The sequence below is a fragment of the Primulina huaijiensis genome, chromosome 18, assembly GCF_012295235.1.
Source record: "Primulina huaijiensis isolate GDHJ02 chromosome 18, ASM1229523v2, whole genome shotgun sequence".
Lineage (NCBI taxonomy): Eukaryota > Viridiplantae > Streptophyta > Magnoliopsida > Lamiales > Gesneriaceae > Primulina > Primulina huaijiensis.
In genome coordinates this window covers 10,260,211-10,270,607 of record NC_133323.1, presented here as the reverse complement: position 1 = coordinate 10,270,607, position 10,397 = coordinate 10,260,211, and the positions used below count along the sequence as shown (strand labels likewise).

General features: G+C 38.4%; 1 long non-coding RNA gene across 1 annotated transcript; it reads left to right on the top strand.

The window, feature by feature from the left end:
- Positions 1-4,110: 4,110 nt before the first annotated feature.
- On the top strand, positions 4,111-6,736 carry LOC140965030 (uncharacterized). Its single transcript, XR_012172954.1, has 3 exons — positions 4,111-4,512; positions 4,609-4,690; positions 6,579-6,736. It is a non-coding gene; the product is annotated as an uncharacterized lncRNA (long non-coding RNA).
- Positions 6,737-10,397: the final 3,661 nt, after the last annotated feature.

Below are 10,397 nucleotides of genomic sequence, written 5' to 3'. Positions count from 1 at the left end.
GACTGACATAATAGACAGGCCTCTGATCAGAGCCTTGTTCCTTTATCAATACTGAGCAGACAACATACTCTGTAATAGATAAATAAACAAACAATTTTTCCCCGAGATCCGGTTTTACCATTACATGAAGCTCTGCAATATGACTCTTCAAATCCTGAAAGTCTTACTCACACTTCTCATCCCATCCAAACTGTCGAGCCTTCCTTAGGACCTGGAAAAAGGGGTAACTTCTGTTTGCTGACCGGGATATAAACCGAGACAGAGAAGCTATCCTCCCGGTAAGCTTCTGCACTTCTTTGATAGATCAGGGAGATGACATGCACGATATGGACTTGACCTTCTCCTGATTTACCTCAATCCCCCGGTCTGTCACTATAAAGCCCAAAAACTTGCCACTCTTCATGCCAAAGATACACTTGGCAGGGTTGAGCTTGATTCCATAATGTGTCAAAGTTGCAAAAGTTTCCTTCAAATCAGAAATAAAGTTAGCAACCTCCTTAGACTTGCCCAAAATATCATCCACGTACACCTCCACATTCCTTCCCAATTGCTTCTCAAAGACTCTGTACATAAGACGCTGGTAAGTGGCCCTAGCATTCTTCAACCCGAAAGGTATGACAACGTAACAGAATGTTCCTCCCGAGGTGATGAAGTTGGCCATATCTTGATCCTCCTTAGCCAGGGGGATTTGATGATACCCCTGGAAAGCATCCATGAAACTCAGAAAAATCATAGCCCGAGGTGGAATCTACCAATTGATCAATCCTGGGCAGGGGGCAGTGATCTTTGGGACAAGCTTTATTGAAGTCCCGGAAATCCACGCACATTCTCCACTTCTCGGTGGACTTTGGTACCAACACCACATTCGAGAGCCAGGTTGGATATTGAATTTCTCGAATGTGGCCAGCTTTCAGCAGATCTCTCACATGTTCATCAGTAACTTTGTCCTTCTCATGACCAAAGTGCCTCTTCTTTTGCTTCACCAGGTGAGATCCCGGGATAATATTTAAGTGATGCTCAGATATCAAGGGTGAGATCCCGATCAATTCCTGCTGGGACCAGGCAAAAACATGAATATTAGTTTTTAAACAATTAATCAAACTGACCCGGGTGGATGCATTGAGGTCCCGAGCCACCCGGATCTGCTGGCTTGGTCCGATCTCTACAATCTCCTGCTTCTCCTTAGCTACAAAATGCACTTCCCCCCTCTCGACCACTCTCCCTCCTACCTCATCTGTTCTTGCTTTCTTCTCCTCCTCCTTGGCTTTGCTCTGGTCCACCCGGACTGACTCAACATAACATTTTCGGGAAGAAGGTTGATCTCCCCGGACCTCACCCACCCGGCTTGCCACAGGGAACTTAATCTTTTGGTGGTAAGTGGATGCCACAGCCCTCAGCTTATTCATGGCCGGCCGCCCCAAAATAATATTATACGATGACGGGGCATCCACCACAGTGAAAATAGTCATCACTGTCTTCTTCAGTTCTCCGGCACCCAAATTCAAAGGCAGAACAATTTCCCCTTCAGGATAAACAGCATGGCCAGCAAAGCTACAAAGGGCTGTATCTACAGTCTCCAGCTGATATCCCTGCAAATCCATCTGTGATAACTCTAATAATGTCATAATTGGCTACCCTGGCTTGGATAACCAGAGCATCATTGTGGGACAAATTGACACCCTTTAAATCTTCAGGGCCAAAGCTGATCACTGCCTCATTCCTCCTCGTACCTTCCACCTCCATACAATCTCGTATACTTCTTGATTTTCTCGTCCGGTTAGAATCTCCATCAGTGGAGCCTCCTGATATCATCTTTATTAACCTCGCAGCGGGGGGTGAGGCTTTCTTCCTCTCGGGCTCTGGCTCTCTCCTCCTACCGGGGTCACTTCTTGGGGCATTTCTTGAATCTCCCCTGGCGCTGGGTCCTAGTTGCCGATACGTCCAAGGTGGCACTCTCGGCCTTTTATTGGATTGACTATGTCCCTGGATAGAGGGCGGGACATAGTCTCTCTTCAAGGTTTTGCAAACTTCGGTATTATGGTAGCACACCCTATGAAGAGTACAAAATCCATTCTTCTCAGGCCTAGTGAACTGCTGAGACGGAAGCAAATCCCTACTACACTCCTGGACCTCCCGGTCCCTAATAACCTTCAAGGGCACATGATGAGAGAAATGCCCGTGATTATTCTTCCTCGGCCTTCTTTCCTCGGGCTTAGCTACCCGGTCTCCCCTCTCTCTCCTTCCTGCTTCTCTCTTCTGTTTCTGTGCTTCTTCCATTTTAATGTATTTTTCTGCCTGGGACAACAGATTCTCAAAATCCCCGGGCACCTTCTTAGTCAGTGATCGGAAAAACTCACCCTCCCTCAAGCCCTAGGTGAATGCAGTTGCCTTGGTCTCGGTGGCACAAGTGGAGACATCCAGAGTAACTCTGTTAAACCTTCCGCTAAAAGCCCTTAGACTCTCTTCTGGGTTCTGTTGAACTTCAAAAAGACTAAATGCAGTCTTTTTGTACTTCTTGCTGCTGCTGAAATGGTGGAAAACACCTTCTGAAAGTCCTTAAAAGAGTAAATACTCTGAGAGGTCAAACCCTCAAACCACCTCTGAGCAGAATCTATCAGAGTTGTCAAAAAGATCTTACACTTAATCCGGTTAGTGTAATAGTGAAGCATGTCCATATTCTAAAATCTGGCCAGATGCTCCTCGGGATCTGCATTACCATCATAATCTTTAACTTTGGCAGATTTGAAGTTCCCGTGAAGAGGTTCTCGGACAATAATTTCAGCAAATGGGCATCTTTTGACAACAGTCCGAGAAATATTACGACTCTCCAACTGTCCATTCAAGACCTTCATCTTCTGCCTCAACTCCCACAGCTCTTCCGCCACAGTCGGGGATTTTGACCCGGCACTAGACTCTCTCTCCTCCATCCTCTCTTCTTCCTCCCTCAGCTCCTGCTCTCTTCCCTGCTCTTCCCCTGACTGCGTACCATGATGAGAAAGATCTTTCAGGGCCATAGCTTTTTCCACTGCCTCATATATAATCCTAGCCAAATCCTTTGGAGACAAAGTAATGACAGGTGGGGGTCCTGTAAGAGGAGGACCACCACCCTGTCCCGAAGTATGCGCATCTTCTCCAGGAGCCCGAGAAGTGTCCTGGTTAGTTCTTCTTGTTGGAGCCATATCAACGCCTTAGACTCAAGTTCCCACAAACGGCGGCAATGATGATATCCGGGTGAATCGGGTATGAAGTACGTGGGCAATTCACCGGGTAATGATGATAGTTTAGTGTTTAGGAAATTTGAGTAGGGATAATGGTTTTAATAACACCTGCAAAAAAGAAAGGAACTCGTGAATAGGCGCCAGAAGGGTATCCAGCGTGACCACTCCAATGCTTAATTCAACAGGTTTGAAGATGAAGAACACAAGCAATATATGTGAAAATATATTTGTGCTCCAGAGTAAAAAGTTTTCCGAATCTGTAAATGACATTAATACTTGCTATTTATAGTAGTGAATCCCATCATTTACCTTATTTTCAGTGTCACCCACTAGGTAAGGTAAGTCGGTTGTCCATATCTTCTGATGACTTTTCTTACACGCCAAACCCATGTTATTTTGACAGATAAGATTGCCCAAATCAATCACACTCGAGTGTGGTGCAATTCTCGAGGTAGCCCGGGTGCTAATATGAGAGCCTGGGCTCTTGACTGCCCGAGAAGAGGATAAACGCCCGGCCTATTGAGGAGAGTACCCGACATATTGGCTTTGATCTGGGCTATATATCCGATTAATACCCCGGGTCATCCATGACCCAGATCCTTAAGAGGGTATCAGTCTTTTTTTTTTTAAGCAGTTTTACACTAGCCTTGGTAGCTTTTGGTTGTGATATATTTGCTCCAACAAGATATCTCTATATATGTTTCGGTCACATGATCAATGACTGTTTTTAGTCGCTATGCGTATATGCACATTGTAAGCAACATCGAATCAAGCAATATGGTTCTATCTCAAAGTCTCGATCCACCGTTATTCCCTTGATCACTATTTTACGACACCGTCGAGTAACGTCTCCATAGAATTCTAAAACTTACATTTCCTCCGTCTTTAAAAAATTTTGTACTTGAAACTTACATCAATGATAGCTAGGAATACTTGGCTCGGAATCAACTGGATGGGAATAAAAAATTTATTGTTTTCGTGGACATGCAAGTTCAGGAGTTTTTAATGTGTATATATGAGAAAAGGTACCCATTGCTATCATAGTGGGAAGTGGGAAGTGTTGGTAAATATTCCCTTTTCACGCACCACCAAACTCTCCTCATGCCAGCCTTTTAATCTCCAAAGTTTAATATCCAATATTTACCATAACCACCGTAATAAGCCCTCGTTAGCTAAGCCCACAAGCATGCCACTTGTTAAATGGAAAAAAACCGAGCTTCCGACGGTGGTGTCCAAGAACGGAGCTCCTCGGCGGACCACCCTTGCCGCCATCGAATCCTTGGCCGTACCACTTGTACTACACTTTCTGATCTCCGCATAATCTAATATGTCCTGGTTCCCTTGTTACTTTGAGATTATCATTTGTTCATTTCTTCGCGCAATTGGGCAGGTTCAGGAAGTGGTGTTTTTAGCAGATTTCAGGTGTTCCCGGTGCCAGCAAAGGGTGGCTGAAATTATGTCCAAATTGAACGGTAAGCCCTTCTTCTGCATCGATCTATATACTAGCTTCTTCCAAGTTTTCATGGCTTCAAGTTCACATTATGCACCGTGACATCGTTTGTCGTTTTATAATAAACTACAACTTGCGTATCCTCTTTGAGTACTTTGATGTTGCCCCTTCGGAAGCTATTATTTTGGTAAATTACATGTTTGTACCCATTTCATAAAAAAAAATCCCATAATATTTTACTAAATCATTTTCTTTTTATTTTCCACTCCTAATTTCAGTCCCTTTACAACGCCAAACTTTGGCACGGTGGTCAGCATTTATTTCGGATAAGCCTTGAAATTAGGCTTAGTTAGTGGATGACACTCCACAGCCATAGGATCCCTCTACGCAAGAACGTTGGGCTGTGGCCCCACCAATCACTTCTTTGAAAAGTTTGGCAACGGCTAAATTATTCTTGGATTATATTGATTGGGGACAATAGAAATTTTAACCCCTTTCAAGTGTTACTTTTGGATTATTTTTTTATGACGACGGAAGAGTTTTAGAGATCTGGTCACGGTCAGATCATTCGATATCGATGTTGTCTTAGTATTGATTGCGTATATTATTTTTTTGGTGTTAACTCACTTTTGTGTAAAATAATTTATACATTATATTTCAAAAATATTAGAGTCCAATTTTTTATAAGAATTTTGAATAATTTTATTTTAAGTACGATATTTTTTGTCGTTTTTAGAATTTACTATGTATTGTAACACTTTTCGTTCTAAAGATTCGAGATGATATGCTATTTTGTTATTACATCATGACGTCCATGTCTATTACAGATAGTGTAGATATAGCTTGTTCATAATACATAATGACCTAGGCAATAGACAAGGGTGATTCATAATACATTTGAAGCATGAATTAGAGAAAATTATGTGGAACAATGGTTTTTAATTTTGGATCATGAAGTAAAGGGCTTTGAATTGGTTGTAGACTTGTGGTTTCATATAATTGACAAACCCCACATTCACACTTTATCTTTAAAAGTATGGGCACCACCAAAAATAATGTTAGTAAATTGCAACAGACACGTCTAAAAACTACAAAAATTGCATTTTCTCAATAAAATATGTGCTTTCTAGTCAGCATACATATTTTGGTTCTCGAACATATAGTGACCCTAAAATGGGGACCCCGACTAAAACTATGCACTAGAGGGAGTAGTGTTTTCTTCCAACATTGGATTGGTTTTTAGAAACAATCGAAAAATGGTGTATAAACAAGTAGAAAGTAGTATTTGCAGCGTGCTTTTAATGCACGTTTGTTTTAGGAGCTACTACGACAATTGGATTCTTTAGGAGTTGACACTGTTATAATAGAGATGAGTTGAACAATATTTGATTCGTATTTAAAAATATTGAATTTCGGTGGAAATTATTTCGTTCAGCTCGCGAATTTTATCGAGCAAACAATGTTAGTGTTTTTCGAGCTTGTTCAAGTTCAACTGGAAGCATCGGCTTTAATGCAAAAATATTTTGAATTCAAGATTGAATTAATTTTACATCCTACCATATTTATTGAACTTGTGTCGAATAGGTCATACACTAGATAAGATATGATGATAGGTTCTCCATACTTTGCTTCTCCATAACAAGTGTGTGACATTTCCCATTTTTTTTTAAAAAAAAATGGCTATCTTATTGTTAGCTTTTTAAAATTGTATTTTTACATCTTCAAACAAAATCATTGCTTTTAATTCAAATTTTTATGTGCCAAGAAATACTCTATTGCTATGACATTATTATACATTATATTTTCCTATATCTTCTATTTTGTATGTATGGATTCCTATGATAAACATGTCAGATGTTGCTTTCTTAAGGTTCATAAAATTGATATACATTAATCAATTTTTTTATCAGGGGAGACTCAATCTGTGATGATCAGTTTTCTGGAGAAGAAGGTAACACTTAGTTGTATAAACCAACCAGCTGATAAATTACTCAGGAAAAAACTTGCTTCAGCGTACCGGAGTTCACGGAGCAAGCTTTCCTTCGTCGCACGTCTCTACATGTCTTCCTGCTGTTGATTGCTGGCTAAAAAGAGTGGCACAAGAAATATGGAGTATGTATACACCAAAAATAAGAATGCAAGGGCTGTATTACTGGAATATGTGTGGGTGTATATATGTACAATTTTATTTTATGTGTAAATAACAATCTAGCAGCATTTTGTATTCACTTCAAACAAGAAAAACAAAAAAAAATTCTGATTCTTGAAGAATAGTGAACATTTCATATATTTGGAATCTTGCACCACACTCTAAATATACATTTGAAAGGAATAAATTGGTGGATTTGGATTTGGAATCCTATTTTTTTGGATAATTTTCAAAATGTATAAGAAAAATATGATGTGCGAAGTTTTGGAATGACCTCCTGAAAATCTTTTTTGTCTTTTGTTATATACAATAATTGTCTCTACTTGATAGAGCGATCAAACCATGGTGCTTGAGCTGTTGTACAGTTTAAATGATTTGAGTTGCACAGTTACTACAAGTTATAGCTCTTGGTAAAGTGGCAAGCACTCGGTCTTACCTTTTTTGATTGAAAGATGGTATCTGGGTAGATACTGGGGGCTTACCGCTCTTGTGGACTCACCATATTGACGCCTTATCCGAACTTAATCGACTTTTCCTCCTCTTGTTTTGCCTGAAAACAATCACAACTCCATGAAAATGGCTTGTTTTGGATTCGCTGACCATGGCATTAAATCATTGTTATACTATACACAACATTGCACTAGATTGCATCTATCATTTGATATGGATTTAAACTAGTCAAAGAAAGGCCACGTTAGATGTGATCAAATATATATAGTGTTCATCTAGGATTTCATCTTTAGTCAAATGCTCAAAAACTATGGAAGTGTAATTCGACGTCTTCTCTCTAAAGAACTCCCGCTCCTGCTAACAAGTTTGATTTTTAGGGCATTTCTGTGTGATCGTTCGAGGTTCTAAAATGTGTATGGAAGTATTAAGAAGAATTTTGGCAAATTTGAATACTGATACACTGCTATTTTGTAGTTTGTTGTTTTGCATAGCATTTTAAAGAGGTTTTGGTCTAGTCCCCTCTTTTTTTTTGCACAGATAAGTATACGTCAAAATCCTATTCGTCTTTCGTGCACTTTTCTTGAACTCTAACATTTATCAATGCCAAATACCAACCCAGATTGCAGCCTTGATGACAATATTTCACGTTTTGGCTGCGAGAATCTGGTACTTGATTCGATGTATGGCTAGCTTCTCTCAGACAATGTGAAACCCTGTGGGAGTTCATTTTTAGAAGAAAATGAATATGAAGACGTGCAAGGATTCCACATATTTGTACAATCATTTGGCATCATGTCTGTTCATTAATTATAAATGACTAAAAGTGCAAAACAATTCAAGTTAATGCATTGATACTAAATAGAATACAAAACCTGATATAACACAACTTACATGATGTAATCCAATATAAACTAGATGAAACTATATATGAAAAACAAAAAAAAATGCATGAATCTGCTAAAATAGGAAAGACGGAGAAATTTATAGAAATAGAGAGCAATCTATTTATTCACGAAGTTCCGCACTGATTCATTAAAAATCACAAGCAAAAATTAAATTGACAATGATACCATTACGAAACGAAGAATTGATGGTTGTGCTATAAGTATGTATATATGCAACCGTACGCTTTATCATCGGTTGTTGGATAAATTTTATTTATATTGGTTTATATGTTAATAATTATGTGTTCTGGATTGTCGGTAAAGTTAAGCCCAAAATAAAGTGATCAACTAATGTTACGGGTTTTTGGAATTTAATGTATGTAATAGGTTGTGAGCATTTAATGTGTAGAGGCAAAAGTATAATTTTTTGTTTTTATGATGGGCTACAACATAAATATCAGAAGATAATGATAACAACATCTATATATGGGTCATGGTCCTCAGATTGCGCGTTCTCTATTATCTACCATCATCATAGAAAATAGTTCTGAAGAGTAACTGGAGGATTCTCTCAAAGAAAAGAGTGTGTAAATCTGGAAGATCAAGGGTGTGAGAATTATGGTTTCAGGTATTCTTCCGCTTAAGTTTTCAGTCAAATTCTTAATGATTTAGCATAATAGATTCTATGATTAATGCATTTTTCTACAACAAGTGATATCAGAGCCAGTCATGTTGATCATTGAGATTTGTTTAAATTTTATGAATGTTTTTTGGATCTAGATCCGGGAAAAAATCTTATTTTAAAATAATTTGACATGGCTTCATATCAGGAAAAGATTTTTGTTGAAAACAAATTTTTGAGGTTTCGATAGAGATTTTTATTGAAAATTTTAAGGATTCGGCATAAGACTTCAATTTTTCTTCTAATTTCTTAGTTTATATATAAAAAAATAAATAATTTTTTTAGAAAAATAGAAAATTTGGGTCAAAATTTTTGCCAAAATAGACCTAGGATGCACCCAAGAGTTGCCCAGACATGCGCAGGCATGCATGGGAACTTTTTTAGGGCGTCTTTGCATGCCCACAATAGTGGCAGGCGCACAGGGGCGCGATTTCGAGGTGCCCCCGCACGCCATGGATGTTGTGGATAGTAGCAGCGCACAGGGGCGTGATTTCGAGGAGTTTCGTGTGGGGCCCACCCAAATTTTTTTAACGTTTCAAGTTTATATAGTTTAAGTTTAAATTTTCAATTATTTAAATAATGATAAGGTTATATGTATTTTTAAAATAGATTGATTGGAATAAAATATCGTCAAAGTGATCTCTTTATGAAGATTAATTTTATTTTGAAATAGAAAAAAAAATTTGTTATATGCGATTTATATGAAAATTGATCGTCCAAAGGAACGTTAATATTTAATATAATTGTATATGCACTTGTGATAGTAAACATATGATAGTTTTTTGGTTTTTCGTGTGAGTAATTAATCGACCCAAAATAATGTTGTTATTTAATATGATAGTTACTATCAGTGTTTGACTGTGGTGCCAGGATATAACCTAAATGTTAATATTTTGTCCAAAGATAAAACATTAATGGAGTACACGGTATCATGTTTATGGAGTTTACATTATTTGAATTGACTGATTATTTTATTTGGATATTTGTTTGAGCATGTATAGTTGGTAAAAATTTGACTCCTGTGAATTTTCATTCCAACATAAATTTTATTCCTATGTAAATGGCTAGAATTTTGATTCATGGAAAGAAAATAAATTGATAGTTATCAGTCATGGATTTGGACCTTGCGATAAGGATTGACCCTCCTCTTGCCATTACGGATAAGAGTATCTCTGGTGAGGGAGTTTGAAAGCTTGAAAAGGTCGAATCACATGTGTATGATGATTAAGAAGATGGTCATTTTGGAAACATTCAGGGGCACAAATGTCGAGTGACATTGCTACGCCTAAGGTTTTCCTTCAAGATCTCGAAAGAGGTTTGCTAAGAGTGAAAAATCTGAAATTGGTACACTCTTGGCAAGCCTCGTTTCAATGATGTACAGGGGAGATGTCTCATCTTGCTTCAAGGTAGAAAGAACTGAAGCTTAACCTCTCTGAGGACTTGATGGTACATTTAGTTTTGATATTTCTTTTTCCACAATTCAATCAGTTTAAGGTGAACTATGACTGTCAGAAAGAGACCATGAGCTCATCTCGCACTGTGTTCAGGAAAAAAGAAGGTTGAA